A 24,339-nucleotide genomic window follows, 5' to 3' on the forward strand; every position below is an offset into this window, starting at 1 on the left:
GCGTAGTACGAATGAAAAGTGTCAAATAGTATTAGTTACGTAAAAAGAATTAAACGCTAAACGTTATCTCTATAATATTGCTAAAATTGATAATGCATGTATACGTTATCTTATTGAGCGAGCATTAGTTATGCTTTTGCGGTAAAGTGGAAAGTTTGCGTGCTTGGAAACGACGAAGATATTTACAAGATGATATAGGCTTACTCACGCATTTGCTTATCAAAGACGAATTATGAAACTCTATCTACGCTCATAATAAAAGGTGCTTTATCCTTAATGACTTCAGCAATATAATTAACAACAATATCGACTATATATATCACATCACTAAATGATGATTACATATAGAATCTAGACTGTTGAATGAAAATTGAATGCTAATATAGTGTAGACCGTAGAAAGATTCGAGCAGTTTCTCTTTAATCACGGATCACGGTTTGTTGAATTCTCGCTTAGAAGCTTTGTTCGATTCGCTCTTTCTGCGCATATAATTTCGCTAGCTCCTCGATTCCATCCTAAACCCTTTCCGCTGGTGCATCGTCGACAGATACGATACAGAGTAGGCCACCTTTTGCCACGCAATTACCTTGGAAATGCGACATTCAAAGAGCTAGGTTTCCTTCCTGTATACAGCCGACGGAGTCTCTTTAGAATGGTTAACTTCCCTTTAATACGTGAAACCTGAATTGAACTGAATAATTAATTAATTGTCTACGTTGGAGTATGACATTTATACAACATTCAACATCAGTGCAACGTCACAGCTTCGAAATAATGTTTCTATAGTCAGCTATTATATCATGGAAAGGTGTCTCGTCTATCAGCATAACTTAGTATTGTAAGACGGATGTCAGATACAGTCGTAAGATTCTTCAATCCTTCGAGGTATTCCGCATCGAGAGATCCTACGTTATCTGCAGACTCTCTTTTATATACCTTAGCGTGACGAGAATGTTAAGCAAGAACTTTATACGCGAATATCGCGAAATAAAAATTTTCCACAAGGTACAATATAACATATTAAATATTATATCCAAGCAATCGTTCATATCGTTTTGCAATTCAATTCACGGATTCTATGCTTGTCTTTTAACATTTTTGTATAATAATATCTTATACGACTTGCATATTTAATTAATCAGATTAATTAATTAAATTAATTAATTAATGTAAATTATTAAATAGCAACGAAAGTACTGTCAATCACTGTGGAAGCATAGAGGAATGACAGAACAATTTTAACGCGCCTTTACTTAAGAATCGTGATTCGTTGCCATTGTATTACAATCGAAACAGACAGTTGCAATGCTTGCTGTAACGAAACGAACGATTGTGTCATTCGAAATCGGACCGGTTACTCTGTGCCTCCTGACGTGGACAAATTAAATTCGACCACGATAGCGTTCACAGGGCATAGAAACTGGTTGCACTATCGAGCACAAGATTGAGTGTGTCGTGAACGACAAACCGATGACACGTTTGCTTTGGCGCAGTTAGACTGAGTGCCGAAGCTTGTATCATGTGGATATAAATTTTTATGACGAACTGTACGGACAAATCTACGTGAAACGGAAATGCGTCCACATATTGTGTGAATCTTAATTTCGCTCAAGAATGGATTAAATTAGAAAAACACATGTATGATCAGTGATAACCATCTATCATATTACTAATTATTGTATGTATTATTATATATTCAATAAAAAAATCACATATTTAATAAAATATCAATTCAGTATTTCTTGACCTGCATCACCTAAATGTATTTCTTTTTTTATATAATGTCTTTCTGACACGGATCTAAAATTTTGTGTCTTTATATAAAATCTTTTTTATTAAGAAATTTAAAAAAAAACTCAAACCTGCCGAAACTGCGGGACTAAATCCACTTGATACTTGACCTCACAATAAGTTTAAAAATTTATAATCCCGGTTTTCTCAGTGCAATCCTTTTTAAAGCTGCCCTATACGTCGACATACGTATGCACTTTTATCGATCGAAAGAGAAATGCATACTTTTACGAAAGATTAACAATAGGTATATAAAGGTAAATAAAATATGGAATAAAATATTGCACATATATACATATGTATCGTGAGATTATTTCTCTGACTTTTTGATATATCTATCAAATAAAAAGCGTACAGTGAATATTGCTTGAGATTTTTGAATATTTAAGTAATTTATCTAAGATTTGGGCGTAAGAAAAATCACTTCATGGAATATACGTGGACGTATACATATTTCCAGCGATTTCCAGCGATCTTACACTCTTCTTATCATCTTTATCGCTCACATTTGAGATGTATTTTGACGATATATTTGCGAGACAGAATTTTTATCTGGGATACGATTTATACAATACATAGGTATATAACAATATGTTGCATAAATAAGATTTCCATAATAAATTCCGTAAATAAGATTTACTATTTGATGTTGTATACCTTCATATTCTTTTTTGGAACGCGATTGCAACAAAGTAAGGAAGACATCAAACGCGATCATACCTTATGATTATTATAATCTGCAATTTATATCAATTATTTTCAATAATAAATAAAACAAATTGTACTCTTTAATTGTTATTACATATATATATTATACATATCAATTAAAATTTGGAATATTGAATGAATTTTATTTTAATAGTACCTATAATTTTTTTACAAAACATTTTGAAATGGCAATAAGGTACATTTGCTTTTGTAAGCGTAACAACGTATTGTACATCACCGCGCTATTTGCAGTACTTGCACATTACACTTGAGCGAACAAAATATGGCGCGAACTGCTATGTATATGTTATTTTTCGAAACTTGTTGTCTCTAAAAGGTCTACGAAACCCTATGATATCTTACGGTTATTATATCCATATATATTTTACACATACATATGTATATGTATATATATATAATATATTATATATCGCTTATGGAAAGAAGAGAGGCGAGATTTTTGAGAATCGATACGTCTTTGGTTATTCAAAGTTATGACGTAACGTTGTTGGAATTTTGCTGAAAAGATCGCTGAAGTGCAAAGTATCTTTCATTAAGAGATTGAAATTTTTTTATTGACCTTTTCTTTTGCAAGTCAAGAATCATTATATGTATTGGCAAACTTTTACTTATTGATGTACTCGAAATTGCTTTTTTTTCGTTAACTTCGAAAATCGATCACTAGTTCGTTACCTCGCGAACGATGTGGTTGTCTATTTGCAATTGTTGGCGTTTCCGATACAAGTCGAAAAGAAAAGAAGTCTAATTTGCTCTAGGTTCTTCGTTAGCAAGTTTCGTGCAAATTCGTCATGAAACTTAAATTGGAGCATGATGAAAATTAACAGATAGTTCCTTCTAAAACTTCTTCCAAGTTATAATTTCTGTTATATTAATACATATGTATTTATCTTTTATACATTTTTTATTCTTCTGAAATTACGTGTTTTATTCATTATTAAATAGCACTATTTACTTAATGCGCTCTACTGTTTCTACGTTGTAGCATTTTATTTTTTAAATGAAAACTGAGACTTCTCAATGTCCCATGTTTTAAAATAATCTTCGTTATTTTTTTTACTACGCATGAATCGTATCGATATTTATGACGTGATACAAAATGGATATATATGCTCACTAAACTTTACCGGTGGCTTATGTGATAAAATATGAAAAGTTTATAGACTTGGATTTTCTTTTTACAGAATTAACTTCTCATAGACGATGAATTTTAATATAGAAAGATATATCAAGAAGAATATCTCAAAACAGATTATCGTATTGAGTAAAAGAAAGCAATACAATGTAAAAACATAAAAGAATAGAGTTTTATATTATATATATTTTTTATTTAATTACGTTTAATGAGGGAAAGCGATACGGCGTAAAGAATAAAAGAATAGAGGTTTATATTATATATTTTTTAAATTTAATTACTTATGTTTTATTGGACACGACTGAACACATTTATTAACAAACGTTACTTCTTACATTAGGGGAGACCGGGGATAGTAGACTCATTTATACATATTTATACATATGCATGAAAAATTTCTTATACATGTAATTTAACTATTATTACTGGTAAAAAAAGTTGATAGAGAATGATTGAGAACGATAAGATTTCTATCAATTTGTATCGAGATTTCATTTCAAGAAGTTTGGGAGTAGATACTATCAGAGTCGTCACTAAATTAATCATATAGCCTCGTATTGTGGTTAGCCTATTAGCCCCATCCGTTCATTTTTTAAAAACATTAACAGTATACGACAACAAAACCAGATAAACAAAAAAAATCTGTTGGACTTTATTAAGTAAGAACTATGCTTACTACCTAAATGGAAATAAAATATCTCAGACAATTATATACAATTGTAAAACAAAAACTTTAAGAATAAAAATGTTTACTTAGGTGTACGATTTTTTTAAATTGTAGCGTAACTTCTATCATAGATGTGTTAGGAACGAGATGTTACAGCAGACTGAGCGGCAGTCGCTGCTGCGTGCTCAGACGAGTTTACGCGTGTCTGGCGCGATTTGTTTATAACGTAGCCTCGATTATTTTACTTACCCCTATAGTTTACTGACCCCGGTCTCCCCTACTAGAATGATTTAACACAACAAATCGTACTGCGGAAATCGTACTGCAATTATGAAGATAATCATTATTACAGGTCTATAAACGTAAAGCTTAATCGTAGAAAATGATTATAATACGTAACAAGGCATGTTTACACGTATAACGGAAAGTTTACTAAAATTCACTGATATATTCAAATAAAAAAAGATGCAAACAGAGAGTGTACAAGAGTGTATACAAAGATTATATTTTTCTTGATATTATTTTTCTGCTATTCTCATGTTTCAAATATATACACAAATACATGTTATCTGCACTGTACAACGGGATGAGACTATTTATCAACCATAGTCAACATTAGATAAGATTTCTCATAATAACGTTGACGTACAAGTAATAAAATCAAGGTTTTCTATCGTACCGTTTAAGTTTTAAAAATCTTAATCTCAGGTTTATTGAAAGAAAGTAAAGTTAAAGAAAAATTGTTTTTCTATTTAAATTATTGAAAAATATTAATTTGCAAATTATATGTATTTCATTCGAACGAATCTTTTTTCTATTTTTTAAATCTCACAAAATGCAACAACATATTGCACATTCGTATGTACTACGACATTACGTGATCCACGACGATATTCTGTTTGCGTCGCACCGCAACGTATTGTTCCACCCGGCTAATTCGCCACCAGCGACGTAGAACATGTGTATATATTTTTCTTTTTTTTTTCTTTTTTTCTACAACAGATGAAGTCCATCAGCCTGGAAGTGCGAGACGAGTACATTGCTATTTCACGAAAGATACTACGAAACGCCAATATTTTATCTTGCATTTTCCTGAAGCCACGAGCTCACCTGTAAAATGCGTACGTGTTGCCGTTGTAAGAGCTACCTCTCGCGGGATTCATTTGTATCCTTAAGAGACCATGACGCATACAGCTTCTCGCAGAGAGCAAAAAATGTCTACTTTATCTAAGTTAGCGCAATATGACTACTTTATAAATAATGCTGCATTAACATCATTTGTAAATTTTCTTAATATTTGTAAAAGAATCTGAACATCAAATTATGTTATCTAAATAAAATTGATGCCTTTTGAGCTACATAATAGATATATAATATTTTAATATTATAGTTGAATCGTTTAAATTATTCATTAAATCACATTTTATTTGAAGTAATAACTTTATACATACCTTTTTACGATTGCATTTTGCATCGTGTGTAGCCCTAGGATGTTCCATGATCTACGCGACAGTATATGATACATAACAGAGCACGTGTTACCACTATATCTCAAAAGGGTAAAAGGATTGAACTTTTTTTTCACTTAAAGGAAGAAAAAAGTGTCGAAGGTTTCCATTCCCCAGGGGGAAAAGCTACTATAAAGCTACTCTCATAGCAAAACGAAGGCTAAATGAAAAGGCCAAAGATAGAAGAAAGAAAAAGGTGACCATACGTTCAATATACTTCCACATGTTGAACTTTTATTGGTTCTTTAATGTATCTTCTACAATCGTTTACTTATCTTTGATATTGTTTCTTTTTATGACGTTCATGTAATTCCAATAATTTGTTCGCGTATGTAATTAACAGATTAAAAATGACTTATCGATACTGATTTAATTATAAAGAAAGCAATGTACATTTTTTATTTTCAGTATTATTTATAGTCCATAAATAAATAGATTATTTTTTAATTTTACTACAGATTACTATCAAATTTTCAAGCAGTCTCTTAATGTGATAAAAATAGAATCCTTCCATGATTAATTTGTAAAATGGAAGACGACAAGAACTTACTTGATTACATCCACGTAATAAGGGAAGTTTTGTAGGTATCCTAAGGAAGAAGAACGAGAACGAGAACGGTGTCGATAAGGAAAATTAAAATCGTCGAAAGAACTTTGGCGGTTGTCGACTGATTTAGTTCGTTTTTTTCGACATATCGATCGGTATGACACGAATAAAAAAGTTTAATAGCTGTGGGTGAAGTAGGTGGGATCTAAAGAGAAATGACTTCGTATCGTATGTCAGTGTCAAGTTGTGTAAAAAAATTTGAGTATTTAAATTGATTCGTATTCAAAGCCGCTCTCTCCGGGAAAGAAATAGCCTGCTATTTGGTCCCTTTATTCGCGGGAGAAAATCTAGTTGAAGTTTGAATTTTGTATGATTTTTTCATTTTGCATATTACGATTGAAGCACTCATAAGTCAGAACAAAGGAATCTTTTATTAATTTTATACATTTGAGAAAGAAAAAGTCACATTAATTTAATGATATACTATTCAAAATTATATAATTATGAATTTGAAAACAAAAAGAAAGAGAGGGAGACAGAGAGAAAGGGATAATTTCGTGTATGTAAATGAAATGTTACATGTTCAAGTTTCTCTTATATGTATCATTTTTCTATCTTTTTTAACGAATATATTTAACTTCTCGTTTAATTAAGACGGGTCATTTAATATATTGCGTCCGCTAATGATATAAAAATTTTCTCTGAGAAATGAAAAATCTCATTTCTTCTTTTCAAACGTTCATCCACTTGCCTCGAGTTACCGATATAGTCTTGTAAAGTGAATCCTTGTTTACGATGTTAGATATGTACAATAGGATGCCAGATATCGCCGCGAGCGTATATTCATGCCTAGGAGGAAACTATGGAGACCCGGTGTATCTTTGTCAAAGTATCACCGCAGGGGATAGATGTAGATTAAGCGAGTGTCACCTTTCAATTGAATATTTAACTAGCGACTAATTACTTTCAAGCAAATTCAAACATTGTCCATAGGGAAGTAGTTAAATACGATTTGTACATGACTCAGATTTGGATTACATATATAAAATATAAGTTTAAATGACTGAATATCAAATTTCCAAACTGAATATTTCTTTTTATTACGTTATTTTTAAAAAATGCGAGGAACGAGTTATGAGACATTTTATATAAGATTTTTGTTAGCAAATTTTGTAGTCTAAAAGATATAATATGCTTTGAAGATTAGAACATAATATCCTAAAAATTTTAGTTATTTTTTTCATTATATTTTAAAACATTTCTAGAAGCTGTCGAATTTTAAGTTAAATTATGTAGGAAGGTTTTTTTAATCAATTGAGTAATATTAGTATATCATATTTCTCGAAGAAATCATAATTTGATTCGAACGTATAGAATACTTTTTAATTAACTGTTGTATAACGATCATTGTAATGTATACTAAAATATAAAATATTAAAAAGGATTAAGTATCAATAACGTTGCTCTTATTTAATCAAAAATATGAAAATTTTGATAAAATTTTATTTTAATATCTATAAAAAATATTAAATTTTTGCTTCGATAGCAACTGTAGATGTTTTTATGAAAACGTAATTTGCAAGAAAAAGTAGATTTTCAGTAGATTTTCTCATATTGTCATAATAATATATATATATATAGTTACAACGATTCATTTGGTGGCTTAATTAATGAATTACTATCTGTATTCTCCACAAATGCCACCTGCAGATGCAATAGCGTACAGTAAGTGACAATTTAATATCTTTAGTGCAGGATCTCGACACGAGAGAGAACCTAGTAACTGTATTTCACGAAAATGATCGATGGCGCTGCATCGTTACCGCATAAAGCGGTTGTATTTCGTCCTTGCTTGTAGGCTCCAGGGCACGTATCGCAGTTTCGTTAATGCGTGACGCTGTCCTTTGTACATGCATCAATATCTACCATAGTTTATGTCGATACATAGGTACGACACACTATCCTTTGTCCCTTGACGGGGTAATGTCGCTTTTCGAGTGAGTCGGTAGAATATTGGAATTTATTGAAGAGATATGACGCGATTTATTAAAAAATAATTCTTTCTATAATCTGATAAGCGGATGATAATGTGGCGCGCACGGCAGTTAATTTTGTCAGGTTTTAAGCGAGAAATTTGCTTTTTGTTTCTGTATCAATCGCGGATAGTTCGACATGTTCTCGCTCATTCGGGGTGGATAAATTTATCGGTGATTTGAACGAGAGAATTGTGCGCTGGAATTGTATGCTAGGTACTTTGAATTATTTCACGACTGATGGCTATTATTTTCGAAATAGCGGCAGAATTTTAATTTAGATGAAAGTATAAATCACTACGAGAATCGAAGATAACAAGCGTTAATTAATTGCACATAGTATTAAAGTACCATTGCAAATTTCTATTGAAAAGAATTCAGGTGTATTAATCGGTATACATTTGCTGAAGATTTATGTAACATCAAAGCTATTGTCTTGTTAGTACACGTTTGTGCAACATAAATTTTTCTAGCGTACTATTTATACGTACATCTGGAAAGTTTAATTTAACTTTAATTCCAGATTTCTTGTTTTCAAGCAGTTTCGTCACGTTTATATGTAATATAATATTTTCTGCTTAGTTTTTCGTATCTATAATTAAGAAAATTACTTCGTATAATGACAAAAAGAGAATCAACCAGAGCAGTGTAACAAACAAGTATTCATTGCCTTTTTCCTACATTTTCCTTCTTATTCTTCTACCTTTATAACGACATGTATAGCTGGCGGGTTTTTGAGACGAATTATTATCATAAATTTCTCTTAGCCTCTTGCTCCTCTTGTTGCAACTCTCGTTAATTTGATGTCTACATGTCTGGCAAATTTCTACGAAGAAATTCTAAAAGCTCAGTCATGAACACGATCGTAATAATTTAAATAATATATTACACGAACGTTTTAAAAACGTGAGCTGATCTAAATTAATGAAATATATTTTTAAATATAATGAGGGAAAAAATTGGAAAAATTGGAACGTTATGTGTGTGTATATATATATATTGTATACATACATATATGTGCTCTATACATATATATATATATATTCATTATATTCATTTTAATTTTTAAAACATTTTTCTTTCAAATCACACAAGACTTATCGTGTAACGAATAACTTGTGTAACGTATCTTATCGCTTTTTTCTAACAATAAGTATCTTATTTTTAGGCCGTAACATGTGAGAACAAGAGCTCGGTATACTGAAAAAAATTTTGTTCATTTTTGGTCCAATGAATGATCGTTAACCAATGTCCGACTTAATGTCCGACTTAACGTAGTTAATTCATTAATACAATAACTGGATTCATTTATACAACTATATATTCATTCTTGCAATGAATTCTAGGAATAGTTTTATAATCTAAATCATTATGAGAATTCATTGGATCAATTTTCATTATTTTTTCATAATTCAATGAATATTTTATTGTATTTACGTACAGTTTTGGTTCAGTGTAGTCTAAAGGCTTAGGACGCTCGCTCGTACGAAATACAAGAGATCCGGATTCGACTCCCGGCCGAGATAATATTTTTCGCAATAAATTTATTTACAGTTTTTCAGCACATTAACATCTTTCTAATACGATGCCTGATTGTGCATCAAAATTATTAAGAATTGCTTATCAATTTAATTTAATTCGTGATATTATTACAATAGTTTAATTGCGTTTATAAGTCCGGAAAATCAATTTGGCGCGCAGTTTGAAGGACTACAAATATGGTACATATGCATGTACATATATAGTATATATATATTTTACATTGAATTATTTAAGCATTAAAGATTTAGCTTCGACCGTTATAGGCATTTTAATTTTCTCTAACATATTCTTAAAATCGTGACGTACAAAAAAGGTTATTGTCCATTAAATTAATACGTCCAATTGTGTATGTCTATTACGTTGATTTGAGAATCGCAAAAGATCTGTATGTACAAGACGCCCTGTTACGGTCAGGAGGAATCAATAGTAGGCGTTACCGCGTGCAGGCATTGTTTATGGTGTATTGTTCTAACGTACACAGCCAAGTTTCGGTGATCTTGGCAGAGAAGGCGGAGTTACGAATTTTCTATGGAGCTCGTATAAGATGATTTATAGTTTTGAATAATTGATTCTTTACATCTACCGTACGACTCTGTACGACCCTCTTACCAATCCTATGTTCGTAAAAGTATATTTATTTGATAAACTATAAAAATAATTATACGTAATTTTGTAATATAATCTATTTTTGTGTATAAAATAAGAAATTTTTATATTCAATGGATACGGCAATGGATAATAGACATAAAAAATATATATTTTTTATCTGCTCTTATGCTTTACTCTTACATCATATTAATGCACCATGTTCCTGATACATTTACATGATCATGAAAGATCGTGAAATTCTACAACTATGGCGATAGTTTTCTTGCCTTTACCTTGCAGAAGCAGTAGTGGATTATTCATTATGTATGTGTAGTGGAAACGCCTGTTGCGCGACTTATAGTCTCGCTAACGCTTTAAGACGAGAGGCGCCGTTTCACTTATGAAAGTTGTTAGACACGCGACGACATACCGAGGTGTACCGCTGAGATGGGAAAATAGATTTCTCCTCCCAGAGTGACATAGATTTTTTGTGCATCTAGTTACTTCCTCAACATTTTCATGAAATTATTATATTATATTTATAAATATTTATAAAAATTTATAGAACATAAAATTTTTTATAAATATATAAAATATAGAAATGTATAGAATTTTTCATAATAAAAAAATCCAAGGGGTATTGTTAAAATATTTCTCAAAATCTGTTTAGATTTTATAATCGTTGTATTGATAGATTACATGATTTTATTCAGTGATAAGAAATATAGTAACCGAGAAATATAAATAATAAGTGATTATTTGTTAAAATATCAAGTATTACATTACTTTTTATGTAACACTGTAAACATAATAATAAAGTTTTTTTTTGGTAGAATCTGAATATAAAAATTACATTGTGAAAAATGACGACTAAAGTGACGAAAATGTCAGTTAAATAATGCGCACAATCGTCACTAACATTATTGAACGGGAAAAATTCCATTAGTAGAACGTTCTAAAATAGAAATCGGGGAATCATCATTATACTAGAATAAGATGCTTATTTAAAATTGCCTTGTAAGAGAATGTCCAATATCTTCAAATATTCCTGTCTTATTCTAGAATATCTTAGCTGTCTCCAATATTTAATATGATTGATTCTTTTTTTTTTTAATACCAAATGCATATCACGTTATATCCGATTAATTTGAAATCTGATCATTCATCCATTATGGTTCTTTTTTTGCACGGACAATAACGCATCAGATGTCATTTGTTAAATCGCCTATTTGGAGCTTACATTTATGGATATGACGTTAATGCAAGTGGTGCATATGAAATGGACATTGCGCTTACAGGACGTGTATCGTTGATCTGCGAACTCAAGGAAATCGTAAAGTGTTGATTCATGCGAATTCTATGAGTTATTTTTCACGATATCGGTTATTTTCCAAGTGCGCGAAATAATATGGCACGTGAGCAGGGTATTATTATCAGAGAGCTTCCACGCGTGAATATACGACTGTAAGTGAAATCGATATCATGTATATAGATTCAATCAATACTTCTCCTTCAGAGACGTTGAATATATTGCTTCGCATATTCGAATGTTTCGTGAATACTTTCGACATAGACGACAGCTCCCGAAAAATTCAATTTAACGATGACAGCCGCGAAAATATTTTTGTCCGCGTGAAACAGTATTATCCGATAAAAAATGTCAGCAGTGCTGCGTACATTAAAATTGCATGAGCCAAATATGTGGTTGCCTGGTATTAACGATAATCAATATTGCATGCTAGAAATTTAAAATTAATTACGATAAAACAATTTGTGGGGTTTTCCATATTTTTCTTTAATTTTTGGAAGTTTTGGTGGTAGACCACAAGTAATTAACACTTGTTTCAGTTTACAGTAATTAACACTTGTTTCAGTTTCAAACATTGTTAAAATTTAATTAATTACGTTCATTGCAGAGCAATCAAAATATCTTTGTAGGAGTTTGTCGCTTCTATTATATTTCTTCTTACATTATAATAATACATCGAAAATAAATTTTTTCAATTTTGACTTTTATGTAGTATTATATAATAACAAACTCTCGATCGAAGATTGCTTTTCTCAAAACTGTTTGCTGATAGTTCCGGCAAATCTCATCCGCAATTTTTGAACGTACTTTTTTTTATATCATTGTACGGTATTTCGAGAAGCGAAAAGATCGTCTATCAGTCTTGAAAGGAAGGATGCGAAATTCGTTTCTTTGCCATTGAGCATTTTGCTCGTTTCGCCTTATTGAGCTCGAGTAAAGGCGTCTTCCAACAAAGGTAAGATGTTAGACGTGGTTGCATCGAGTTTCGATGGAATTGAAGAACGAATAGACCAAGTAAGGAGACAATTGAGAAATACCTATATTCAAAGGATTTGATAGATTTCTAAGAGTCTTTGTGTATGTAATTAAAGAAAATAAAGGAATTTTGTTATATCCATGTTTCTTTTTATTTGAGAGTAATTGTTATATTTGTTAATTACATAATTGCAAGTACTAATGAAAAAAATTGATTCAATTATTTTTGTGATAACTTCCGTCAAACGAAAGAATTATACATATATTTTGCATAGCGTTGAGAAAATTAAAACTTTATTGGCACATCGAAACTCATTATTAATTTTCTTGTTGAATAAACAAGAGAGTAGAGATTTATATACTTTTTTATAATGGCCTCAGGTCTAATAGTTGTACTGGGAGCTATAATTTTTTTTTTGCGGATATATTTCTCGTACATTGTTGTTTTATCATACATTCGTAATGTTAGGATAATTATATAAAACGTTTCCTAAACTTCAATTTAACATTCATAATTTCACATCAAATGTAATTCTCATTTCGCGTACATGTTTGATATAGTTGTCTAATAACTGTACTTACAGATTTTGTGGTTAATCAGTGCCTAGATCAATAAATGTAACGAAAATAGTAAGGACGAAAACAATTATTAGTGTATATATTAAATCCATTTACTGATTGTGAATATGTGTTAAAATAAACAAAATTTATATTCTGTCATATAAAGTATTTTAAAAGTGGTGTTGAGATGAGTAACTTCCTGATATACGCACTTTCTGGCATTGTCTCGTTCATATGACATATACCTATAGAGTTCCTTTGATAGCTGATCGAGAAAGCCGACATTGATTTATGTTTCGTCTAGCCGTATGTGTATAAGCTACTTATTTGAAGGTTGACCAAAGGAACCGTGTAATGGTATCTCGATCAGAACAAAGGGATTTAAAGAATAGAAACGTCCAGAGAAAATCATGAGTCGTCGAGAGGCGAGTCCTGGAATAAAATCGTGAAATATGATGTAATAATTTATTGCTGACCAATACCGAAAATAAGAAATATTGTTAGAATTTAGTGTAGCACGGTACAGAATATTAAACACCGTACTTCGGGAATTTTTAAAACATACTTAGCTGCTTTTTATTTTTAACTACTCTCTCAGCTTGTACTCGAAAAAGCGGGTGATTAGCCTTAAGATTGGTAAGATAAATCAGGTGTACTGCGGTATTTCTCGAGAAGACAAATTGATAGCTTAGTTTCAAGGAATACGTGTTTCGTTAAAAATTCATTTCAATTATTATGAATTTAATTTTTTTCATTAAACTTTTTATTGTTACTGTACTGAAAATTGCTTTCTAACTATAGATTAGAAAATATATGCTGGATATAAATAACAATTAATAGTATAACTTTATTACGTACATTGTTGTATTAAAATAATGGATTATTACAACTACATTTTAACGTCGCGCAACTACATTAAATATAGTAGAAATTTATGGTAACAAATAATATGTTTCTATCACAAGACAGTGTACTTCGCAAAAAGCAGCCGTGTAATTTTAGTGATAAACGACTTTTGAGTTGCGAAAGAAGCTTTTTCTTCAAAACGATACATTATATTGCCTCACTGCAATCATTTTGTATCAATATTTCGTCGAAGAAATATAAAATATAAATTTCATTTTATATGACACGAAATATACTTGCTGTTTTTTAAATAGCTTTATATATTTTGCTTGCGTTTAAATAGGCACCTTGAATGAAAAATTTTAAAATAAAATTTTATTTCTGCAATCAATCATACGTGAATGTTAATTTATTATATGTACGTAGCGATTTGAATTATTCAATATTTTAGCAGAGAGAGAGAGAGAGAGAGAGAGGATGGAAGAATAAAAATAGAGAGTAGGACACGATATATTCAAATTGTTTAAAATATCACTACTTTAATTGAATAATTGGATGTGATATAGCAATAGAGTAACAATAACAAAATAAAAATTGTTCTATTGCTTTGAATTATTGATAACCTTTATCTTAAATTACTGAAAAATATATAATTGAATCGAATTTAATAAAAAAATCGAAGTTAATAAAATTAGAAATCATGATATAAGTTCGCTTTGACTACACAAGAACTTATTCTATCTTATATTTTACTTCTTATAGAGAAAACGAGTATATATATTATATTTGATAAGAAACTCTTGCAGAATTTCTCAATCTATCTTTAAATAACATGCGATATAAAACTTTCTTCATCAATTGATCGAGTATGATTCGATAAAGAAATGAAGTTCCTTTCTCTCTCTCTCTCTCTCTCTCTCTCTCTCTCTCTCTCATATAGTAAATTATCGCTTTTAGAATTTATTAGAACAGTATTATTCAGCAAAATATGGTAATAAATTTTCCGTAAGAGCAACTTCTAAATATCGTAAGTATTAAAGATGCTAATTTGTTTCCTTACTTATACATGCAGAAATGCGTAATTAAAGAAGAACAATTATTTTTCTTAAGAATAATATTTACGTAGATGATCATAACTGAAATATATGTTTTTCAAATTGTATATTCCATTCAAACATACTACATTCAAATTATGAGGAAGAGAAATATTCTCAACATTTTTTAGCAGTCATCATTTTTATATAAATATTTTATTATATAAATTATTATATTATATAAATTATTATTATATCACTATTCTCTTTTTTGTTAATGTGTTTTCGAGATTTTAGATTTCTGTTAATTAAAAAGAGTTTAATACATTTTGGAATTATTTATATAAAAATGTAGCGAAAATTGAATTTTTGACAATGAATTCAAAATAATTACGTTAAATTTGCTTTTATTTTATATTAAAGTGATAAAAGATTTTTGTATCCAATTCTTAATAAATGAAACTTGAGATTATATATGATGATAGCAGAATACTTTCAAACTAACTTTTGAATATAATAAAGGTTCTACAGCGTATTTCCAATTTCTGGCTTAATCATGGATGCACTTTCGTAGTGCTTATGTAATTATTTCCAAATAATGTCACATCCTGCCGGAAATGAGGCGTTACCACATAATTGTATTATAAACCGCCGTTATTCGAGGTCTAATGGATAATCATTGGTGGTGCCGGAATTGACTCTCTGGTAATATTTGCATCGCCGCGCGACGCACTCTCTATTCTACCAAGCAATAACGTTTCAACAGAGCGTCATGTTGTTTCTTTCCATAATCGAAGCATATTTATAATTATTTTTATTAGGTTCTTATTGCACATGTTTTATAAACAATCTAATCAAATCTATTCTTGCTACTTTTGCTACGGAATCGAGTATTATCCTTAATTTATAGTCACATTTGAAATTTAACGTATAATAAGCCTCATGTATTTTCTTCTCTGAACAAAGTCCTTCATCCACTTTCAATTACAAAAATCTAATTAACTTAGATCATAATGTCACACTTTTGAGAATTTTTGATAACTTCCTAAATATTTCGAATCACATTGATGTTTATATAATTTTCTATTTATAATTATTTTTTAAAAAATATCTCGTAAAATATTAAAACTTTGAATTATTCTGTAAATGATAAATAAAAGAAAAATTGAGGAAAAGAGCGAATATAAGGAATTTAATGAAGATCGTAATATGCGTATAAAACGAATTGGAACGTTGGAGAAACGTAAAGCCGAGAAATTTTAATATCATTTTAGCTTAGTAACAATAGTTTTATGTAACCTATTTTTCATTGGAGTTTTTAATAAATAGTTACATATATATGTGTACGTAGTTCTTTATTAACGATATTGTGATATTTTCTGAATTCATTGGATATTTCACGTTGTAAAAGAGAAACCCAGATAAACAAGTTCAGCTTTCATATTTTCGCCATGGTGGTTAATTGCGTCTATGTCAAGGCTTGTTTAAAAGTGACATTGTTGCGACTAATTAAGTTTGCGCTTCTTTATGTGCACGAAAAGGTGTTCTAGCAGGTTTTTCGTTTGCGATGAAGTTTTTAAAAAATGCTGTGGTAATCTGTTTAAACGCAAGAAATAGTAGATACATTATACTCTTATTATGATCAATTTTATTGTTTCATTTATAGCGTGCGATAAACGAACCACATTTGCAATGGATGTGAGTGTACCAGTTATTTAATTTTAATGTTTTCAGATAATACAACGATATATCGAACAGTTTATACATTTTAAATTAGTCATTTGTATCCTCTAATGGTACATTGTTACCACCGGCATTTGAAAGTTTCATTGGCTTATTTGAATAGTTGAGAGTCCACCGCAAAGTTGATTAACCACATATTTAACAAATACAACGGGAAATTACGCTGTAAACACAGATTCAAAGGTGCATATACACTGCAATGAACGCAAATAAGCATACTTTCATACCTTTTGCGTATTTTGGAATTAAATCTTGCATGAAATGTAAAGACCAATTAAGAACTGAAATGGTCCGTAAATTTCTGCGGCTACGCTGTATGCTTTTTAATGAAGAATCCATTTATACCGACACTGTACGTGATGCATTATAATATAATTATTAAATATCTAACTACAGCACAGATCGTAGATATGCACAATATTCATATGCGAAACTGTAAAATTATCACAGCGATAGTCCTCATTTACGATCACCATTTCTCGAGAGTACCGCACGTTTGTGATTAATTGAATATCATGATATCGAGGTGAAAATTTCCAACGGGATATCGACCAACGCGCGCGCATTAAAATTATGAAAATGTATGATAATGTCGGTTTTCATTACAATTAAGACTTGATTTGGGTTTGTATATATGTGTATGCGTACATAATTATGTAAAAATATGACGTACTACATTATATTACACACGCATATATATATATATATAAAATGTATGTATGTATATATATATGTATATATATACAAAATAGAGAATTATTTTTATTTGAGATGAACAATTAAGTATAAAAAATGAAGCAAAATCCATAAATGATAAATCATTTTTGCTTATTGATTGCATTGAAGATCAGACATAATGTTATACACTCAATATTTATTAATTGTTCTGAAAGTATCCTAATGAGATTCATGAGATTCATGAAGAATGTTAAATCTAACGTAAAGTACCTTTGCTCGTTCGTTTATGTAAATTCGAATTGTCCGGGAAATGTGCTCACATAAACGTAACACAATTGCTTGCGATAAGAACGGTGGTAGCGGAGACATTATTATATTATTAAGATTTCCGTCGTTTCACGGAAAATTGGAGGCGATAAAATTAAGAGAATTGCCCACAACAATTGTTGCATGCTTTCGGTTATCACGCGTTATTTACGCGATTTTTTAAACCCAACTCTCTTATTAAGTTCACTCTTACCTATCTCTAACTTCATTCATTTATTTTTATACCAACTGGACGTTTCAAGAATGAAGCGATTTTTCAACCAAACTCTTTTATTAAGTTCACCCTTATCTATCTCTAACTTCATTCTTATACCGAATGGACGTTTCAAGAATGAAACGATAATCGAGGATCTGTGTCAAGGGGTCATTCTCGTCTCCATCGTCGCAATGCATATTCATCTCACGATTATCTCGTAAGACATCGGGTATACGTAGTCCGATAATAGTCTTTTAGTTTTAGAAATAACTTCTACATAAGCCGCAGCTCAATCGTAATGGGGCTACGTAATTCTAGCATTAAGCTTTCTTTAGTTGCAATATTATGCTCAGTTATAACATCGTTTTCGTTGAATGTTAATACGCTCTACAATCCGACTTTGTAACTTTAACAGCTTTCAAAACGATAAACTTGATACCGCACATCTGCTAGAACGAAAATTCACGGTAAGAAGAGCCGAAAATTCGTCGAAGAAAATCAAGTCGAAAATCAAGTTTGATTCGAAAGTTGAGTACAAACTTCGCAGGAGAGTTCGCATTCATTAAAAGTTATTCATCGTATCAGCAGACGCATGTGTCTTTAAGTTTTTAAGATACAAAAGTGTAAAATGATTTAAAATTTTATCTTAAGGTAATGAATGCAAAATTATATCATTAAGGGGAGCATTTGACGAGCATAAAGCGCAATTTACAAGATGTTTGCAGTAATTTTTATTTTTCTTTATATTTATGGCAGTGTACAGCTCTTTTGCTAGTATATCTAAAGTTAAGTTTCCTTGAAGGTATATTACGTGAAATGAAATGTTATGATAAATCACTGTTGGGATGGTCGGGATGTTCTTTGCGCACGAACGCTTACAACTAAAGTATCTTCTTATTTCTATATTCTAGTGCAGATAGTTCTTACAGGTACTAATTTAGAAAATTTATTTTATTATTTGAATTATAAGAGACTCTATAAGGGGGTATGTAAAAAGTCAAACTAATTCGTCAATTTTCTTAAAAAAGATTCAAGATTATTATATTTTCTTTATTAAATTATTATGTAAATACTTTTAAGAATATTCATAAAATAATATATTTTTTATAAAATAATATTTATAAAATATTATTATATTTATAAAAATTATTACATAACAAATAAATAAATAATAACGATTTACAACATACATGAAGCAATTTTGTATTCTCTCCTTTTTAAAGATTATGTATATATTTTATGTTTTATAAATTTAATATTTATAAAATATTAAATTTATAAAACGATACATCTGCTTATTAAATGCTGATTTAAATCTTTTAGGAATATTTATAACACGATATTATGTAACAAATAATAATCATTTACATCACACATTAAGTAATTTTTTATTCTTTTTTTCTTTTTATAAATTATGTACATTTTATATTTCTTTAAAATTATTGAATGTTTTAAGCATTTACATCGCATGTTCAAAGCAACAATTATAATCAAAAGTGAAGCAACAATGCAAACTTGTCTGAGCACATACTGTATATAATGTCGAATAATTATGTATTCCGTATGACTTATCTAAGGGTAATTTGCGAAATTTAGAGAGAAGGTGAGAGAACCTGTTGGCAAGATGGATCTTAACTAGCATTACTAGTGTAACTTCATCAGAAGTAAATGGGCTTTGCCATCACAAAGTAGTTACACTGATAACCGAGAGAGCCGATGTGCGTGGTCTGAAGAATTACTTCGGTCGTAAAAGGTCGTATGATGATCTTAGATGCTCGCTCTAAGTCCAAGGGTTCGCTGTTTGACCATTGACTTTTTCTATGGGGGCTAAATAAGGGTTGACGGGTCTTTGTAATGGCAGTTAAGATGATATTCTGAGAGGTGATACGAGAAATTTTTCTTTTAATGGTGCAATAAGGGATTCTTTCGAAAAAAAATAAGTACGCTATTGGAATTGAAGAATTCTTGTAGGAAAATTAACATTTTCTTATTTTAATTTTACTTTGTGATTAATGGCAAAATAAAGACATCTTTGTAAATATACAAAAAATGTACAAAAAACATAGTATAAATGTTTAAATTATACGTAATATTGCCTATGAGAAAAACTGATTACAAAAGAGAAAGAGAAAGAGAAAATATATTTAATGATATAAGAAAGAAAAGTAGCTAATTCAGCACCCCAGTTTAATTAAAAATAAAAGAGGTGCCGACACATGGGAAAATTAGAACGTTATTTTAATTATTTTATTACTCTCTCTCTCTCCCTCTTCCTCTCTCTTTCTTTGCATTAAATTAAACTAGTATTAACCATACATTAAGCCGGTATTTACATTGTTCTTACTTACTCAGCCAATATGTGTCAGTATGATTTTATGTTAATATGAAGAATTATTGCTTTATCTTAGACAATGAACTATATACACAATGAAATATTTTCTAATTAGTTACTAAAGAAGCTCCATACATTCTGCGTATAATCATGATCATACTTACCCCCCGAGTTAAACTTCGTCTCTTAATATTGCCATCCTTCCTTCACGCTGGAACACTATATCGGCCTCGAAATATTGTTTTATAGTGGTTACATACGCGAATAAGTCATATATTTTATCTTGAGGAGAATCTCAAGTAGTATCATCGTCGAAAGAATTTTTCGAATGAGCATTATCAAACGTACTGGAAGAAGTAAAGGAATTCGAGATATATTGCCTCGGCAGTACCAGTTCGCACAAATTGAAATCGATCGAATCTCTAATGGCCACGATAAGGAAATTACGAATACCCTACGTACGCATTTGAAATTTCTCCGAAAATATGAAATTATGTTATGGAATTTTTGATTCACACAAGGCGCGCATAATATTTTCTTGCAATTAAAATAATTTTTTTATGAGACAAAATCAATTCTTAACTGTCTAGTTACACACTGTAATATACCATGGTATTACAACATTCCTTACTGTATGTAAACAATAATTTAAGAATTATTTTGAGCCATTTGCTAAATGCTTAAAATAAAAAAAAATTAGGCAATATTACAAAAATTTTTCACAAAGTTATGTGACTGCAATTAGCGAACTTCAAGATGACAGTTCACGTCAACGTTGCTCGAAGTCTTTATGATTAAAGGAATCTCTATATATATAGTTTTCTAAGTTTCCTAAAGTTTCGATTTATATCGAGCGTTATAAACTTAGGGAACACTTCCAAAGGGTGAATTAGATTCATGTTAATTTAAACGTTTTCAATTAAATTCAGGTAAACACAGCAATAATTTAACACGTAGATCGAACGACGAAATACTTTCGTTTTGAAAGATTTCCCCGACGTGAGGATTACGCGATTTTAAAGCACGATGCGAAATAGGGTCCAACCGAATGTAGCTACGCGCGTATACTGAAGGAACTTGTGGAGCGAGGGCGCCGGCTTGAACCGAACCAACCCCTCTTCCCAGCATCCCATGCGGCGCGCGTTCTCTTATCAGGCACTCGGGACAATGAGATTTTTGGCCGATAATATCATGAGTTGTTGAGGGAAATGCGCGACAATTGACGGATGATTGTCAGTAGGGAGGATTGGCCTCACAGGGATTTGTAGGAGTTAATTGGCTCGACAGCTTTGGTTCTCTATACCGTGCTGAGAAAGGAGATTTAATTATTCCTGCCTATTTGAAGCCTACTGGACTAATTGAACCTTGCCACAGAGACAACGCGATCCTCAAAGTTTCTCTCCCAATATATCGACACGACGTACGAATACATTGTGAGATTTTTTTTAATTATTGTATTATTATATAATTTATTATAGATTTTTAATGCAAATTTGTAAGGTAATTTAAATAAACATGTTTCACTTCTAAATGCTCATTAGTCTTTACAGAGACATATTTTTTCTATTTTTATTTATGGACGGATTTTTATTAACATTTATATTTATCTGTTTTTTTTTTGAGTAACTAATTACAAATCCAAAATCAAATTTTAAAAATTTGAAATGGTGGGTCCATAATGGCACACAAGCTTTTTATATCAGTAATTATTGTACACACACACTTAATGTTAATATATTAAATTAATGTTATACTAATGTTAATATTTGTGTAAGTATTATATGCTACAATATATTATTTTTAATTTTTAAAATTTTAACTTAAGATTCATAAATTGGGTCGATTTAACGATCCAAAAAGCATAAAAAGTAAGATTTTGCTAATAACTTTTTTTCTGTAACTATAGAAAATATGAAAGATGCTTAATGAATTTAATATACAATAATTGATAGTGAGGCTTATAACGAGCAATTACAGTTTATTCATAAGATGCATTTATTTTAATTACATAAGTACAATAATATAATTTTCAAATTCATTTGAAAGTTATATTATGTAATTAAAATAAAATGCATCTTATGAGTAAACTGTAATTGCTCGTTATAAGCCTTGCTATCAATTATATTATGTATAATTTATGCGTAATCTAATTAATTCGAAAAAATCATGTTTTTTCGTTTTAATTTATTTATAATTAAAGATATATAATTGCTTAATTAATTAAAATAATACTAGAAAACAATAGTTTGAATTTTCAAAAGTATAAATTATATCAATATATATATATATGTGTATATTAATATTTAAATTAAATATCAAAGACACATTAAAGATCGAGGTGAAAAAGTGAGACGTACCATGTTCCATTGCACTCGTGAGGATTAATTAAAATTTAATTGCTAGTTAAAAATGATTGAATATTTTACGTTGTGTGCTGCAAAGTTATTCGTACTTTTTAATACAACATGAGATTGGATGAAATGGGATATTAAAAAAAAATAAGTAGAAATTAACGAGCTGGCAAAAGGCAGAAATTTTAAGAATTAAAAGTTAAATGTCGCTACCATAGTCAGATTTTAAAACGTTCGTGGAATAGTTTATACGGTACGTTTCGAGTACATCTTGATTTTTTGATAGTGATAATGCGCAATCGTAAAAAATAATATCCTTGATACATTTCGAACTGTGTTGAATTAGAAATAACAGCGAAATATATTTCTGAAAATATATCTAAACGGTTTTTCCCCATGTGCAATATAACATGTTAGTGTTTATTTATAACGGTCTTACACATGAAGTTTCATGAGATATCATGCCTCGCTTATTTTAAAAATTCTGCGTCGAAGTATTCAAAACGATATGCGGTTGCAAAACATCCGTCAATATATTGATGTACTCAAGGAAATGAGGGCATAAAATTTTAACCTTAGTAAATGTTTTTAATTCTACATTAAATATGATGATGATATCGGTATGCTTAAGAGTTCAGTGGAATATTATGATATTTTTAATTCAGGCATTATTAAATTCTGGCGTTTTAATAAATTTATTAGGAAACTAAAATCGAACTTTACTGCTTAATTTCGCGTAAGTAAAAAAAACGTATAATATTTATTTACTGCGCGCATCAAAATACATTATTACATTCTGCTTTATTTAATAATATTTATAATACAGGGTGTTTCCAAATTAAATCGCAAAACTTCGGGAGCGTGTAGAGGAGTAAAAAACTAAGAAAAAAAGTCCTATAGACATATGCTCGTTTTAGCTCCGTTTCAGAGAAATCGAAAAAAAATGTTTACATTTCTTGCCATATCTAGCACCGACATATTTGATTACATTTTCCACTTTCTGTTATGAATTTGTCAGTCGCTCTTTGAAAGCCTTTAACAGTAGATGAATTTTGTCTTTTGCAATATGCCGCGTACGTATTCTAATAGTGAATATGCTGATATGGTTTTTGTATACGGTTTCTGCAACGGTAATGCTTTAAAGGCGGTGCGAGAATATGCACGACGATTTCCAAACAGAAGAGTGCCAAACCGAAGAGTGTTTATGTTGACATTTAATAGATTGCGAGAGACTGGAACATTTTCAATTCGACAAGAAAACAACCGATTTCAAGCAGCGTTACGAAGAGATTTGCAGGCAGGGAATCGTATTTTACAACATTTTGACAATCATCCTGAGACCAGCGTTCGGAATGCGTCGGCTGTATTGGGAGTGTCACCACAAACAATTTGGCGAACTGTAAAAGGAGATAATCGCTATCCCTACCACATTCAAAAAGTGCAAAATTTA

At 30.3% G+C, this 24,339-nt stretch overlaps 2 protein-coding genes across 3 annotated transcripts in view; one reads left to right on the forward strand and one right to left on the reverse strand.

Annotated features, from left to right (window-relative positions):
- Positions 1-20,768, reverse strand: part of Glurb (metabotropic glutamate receptor B) — a 139,133-nt gene extending 118,365 nt beyond the window's left edge. The window contains exon 1 of the mRNA XM_018452599.1: positions 20,703-20,768. The gene's annotated coding sequence lies outside the window, so the exon portion shown is untranslated. The remainder of the gene's footprint in view (positions 1-20,702) is intronic.
- Positions 1-24,339, forward strand: part of LOC108725543 (UNC93-like protein) — a 141,841-nt gene that overhangs the window by 98,338 nt on the left and 19,164 nt on the right. The window lies entirely within an intron of this gene.

This window comes from Mycetomoellerius zeteki, unplaced genomic scaffold (assembly GCF_001594055.1).
Source record: "Mycetomoellerius zeteki isolate Tzet28-1 unplaced genomic scaffold, Tzet1.0 scaffold35, whole genome shotgun sequence".
NCBI classification, from domain to species: Eukaryota; Metazoa; Arthropoda; class Insecta; order Hymenoptera; family Formicidae; genus Mycetomoellerius; species Mycetomoellerius zeteki.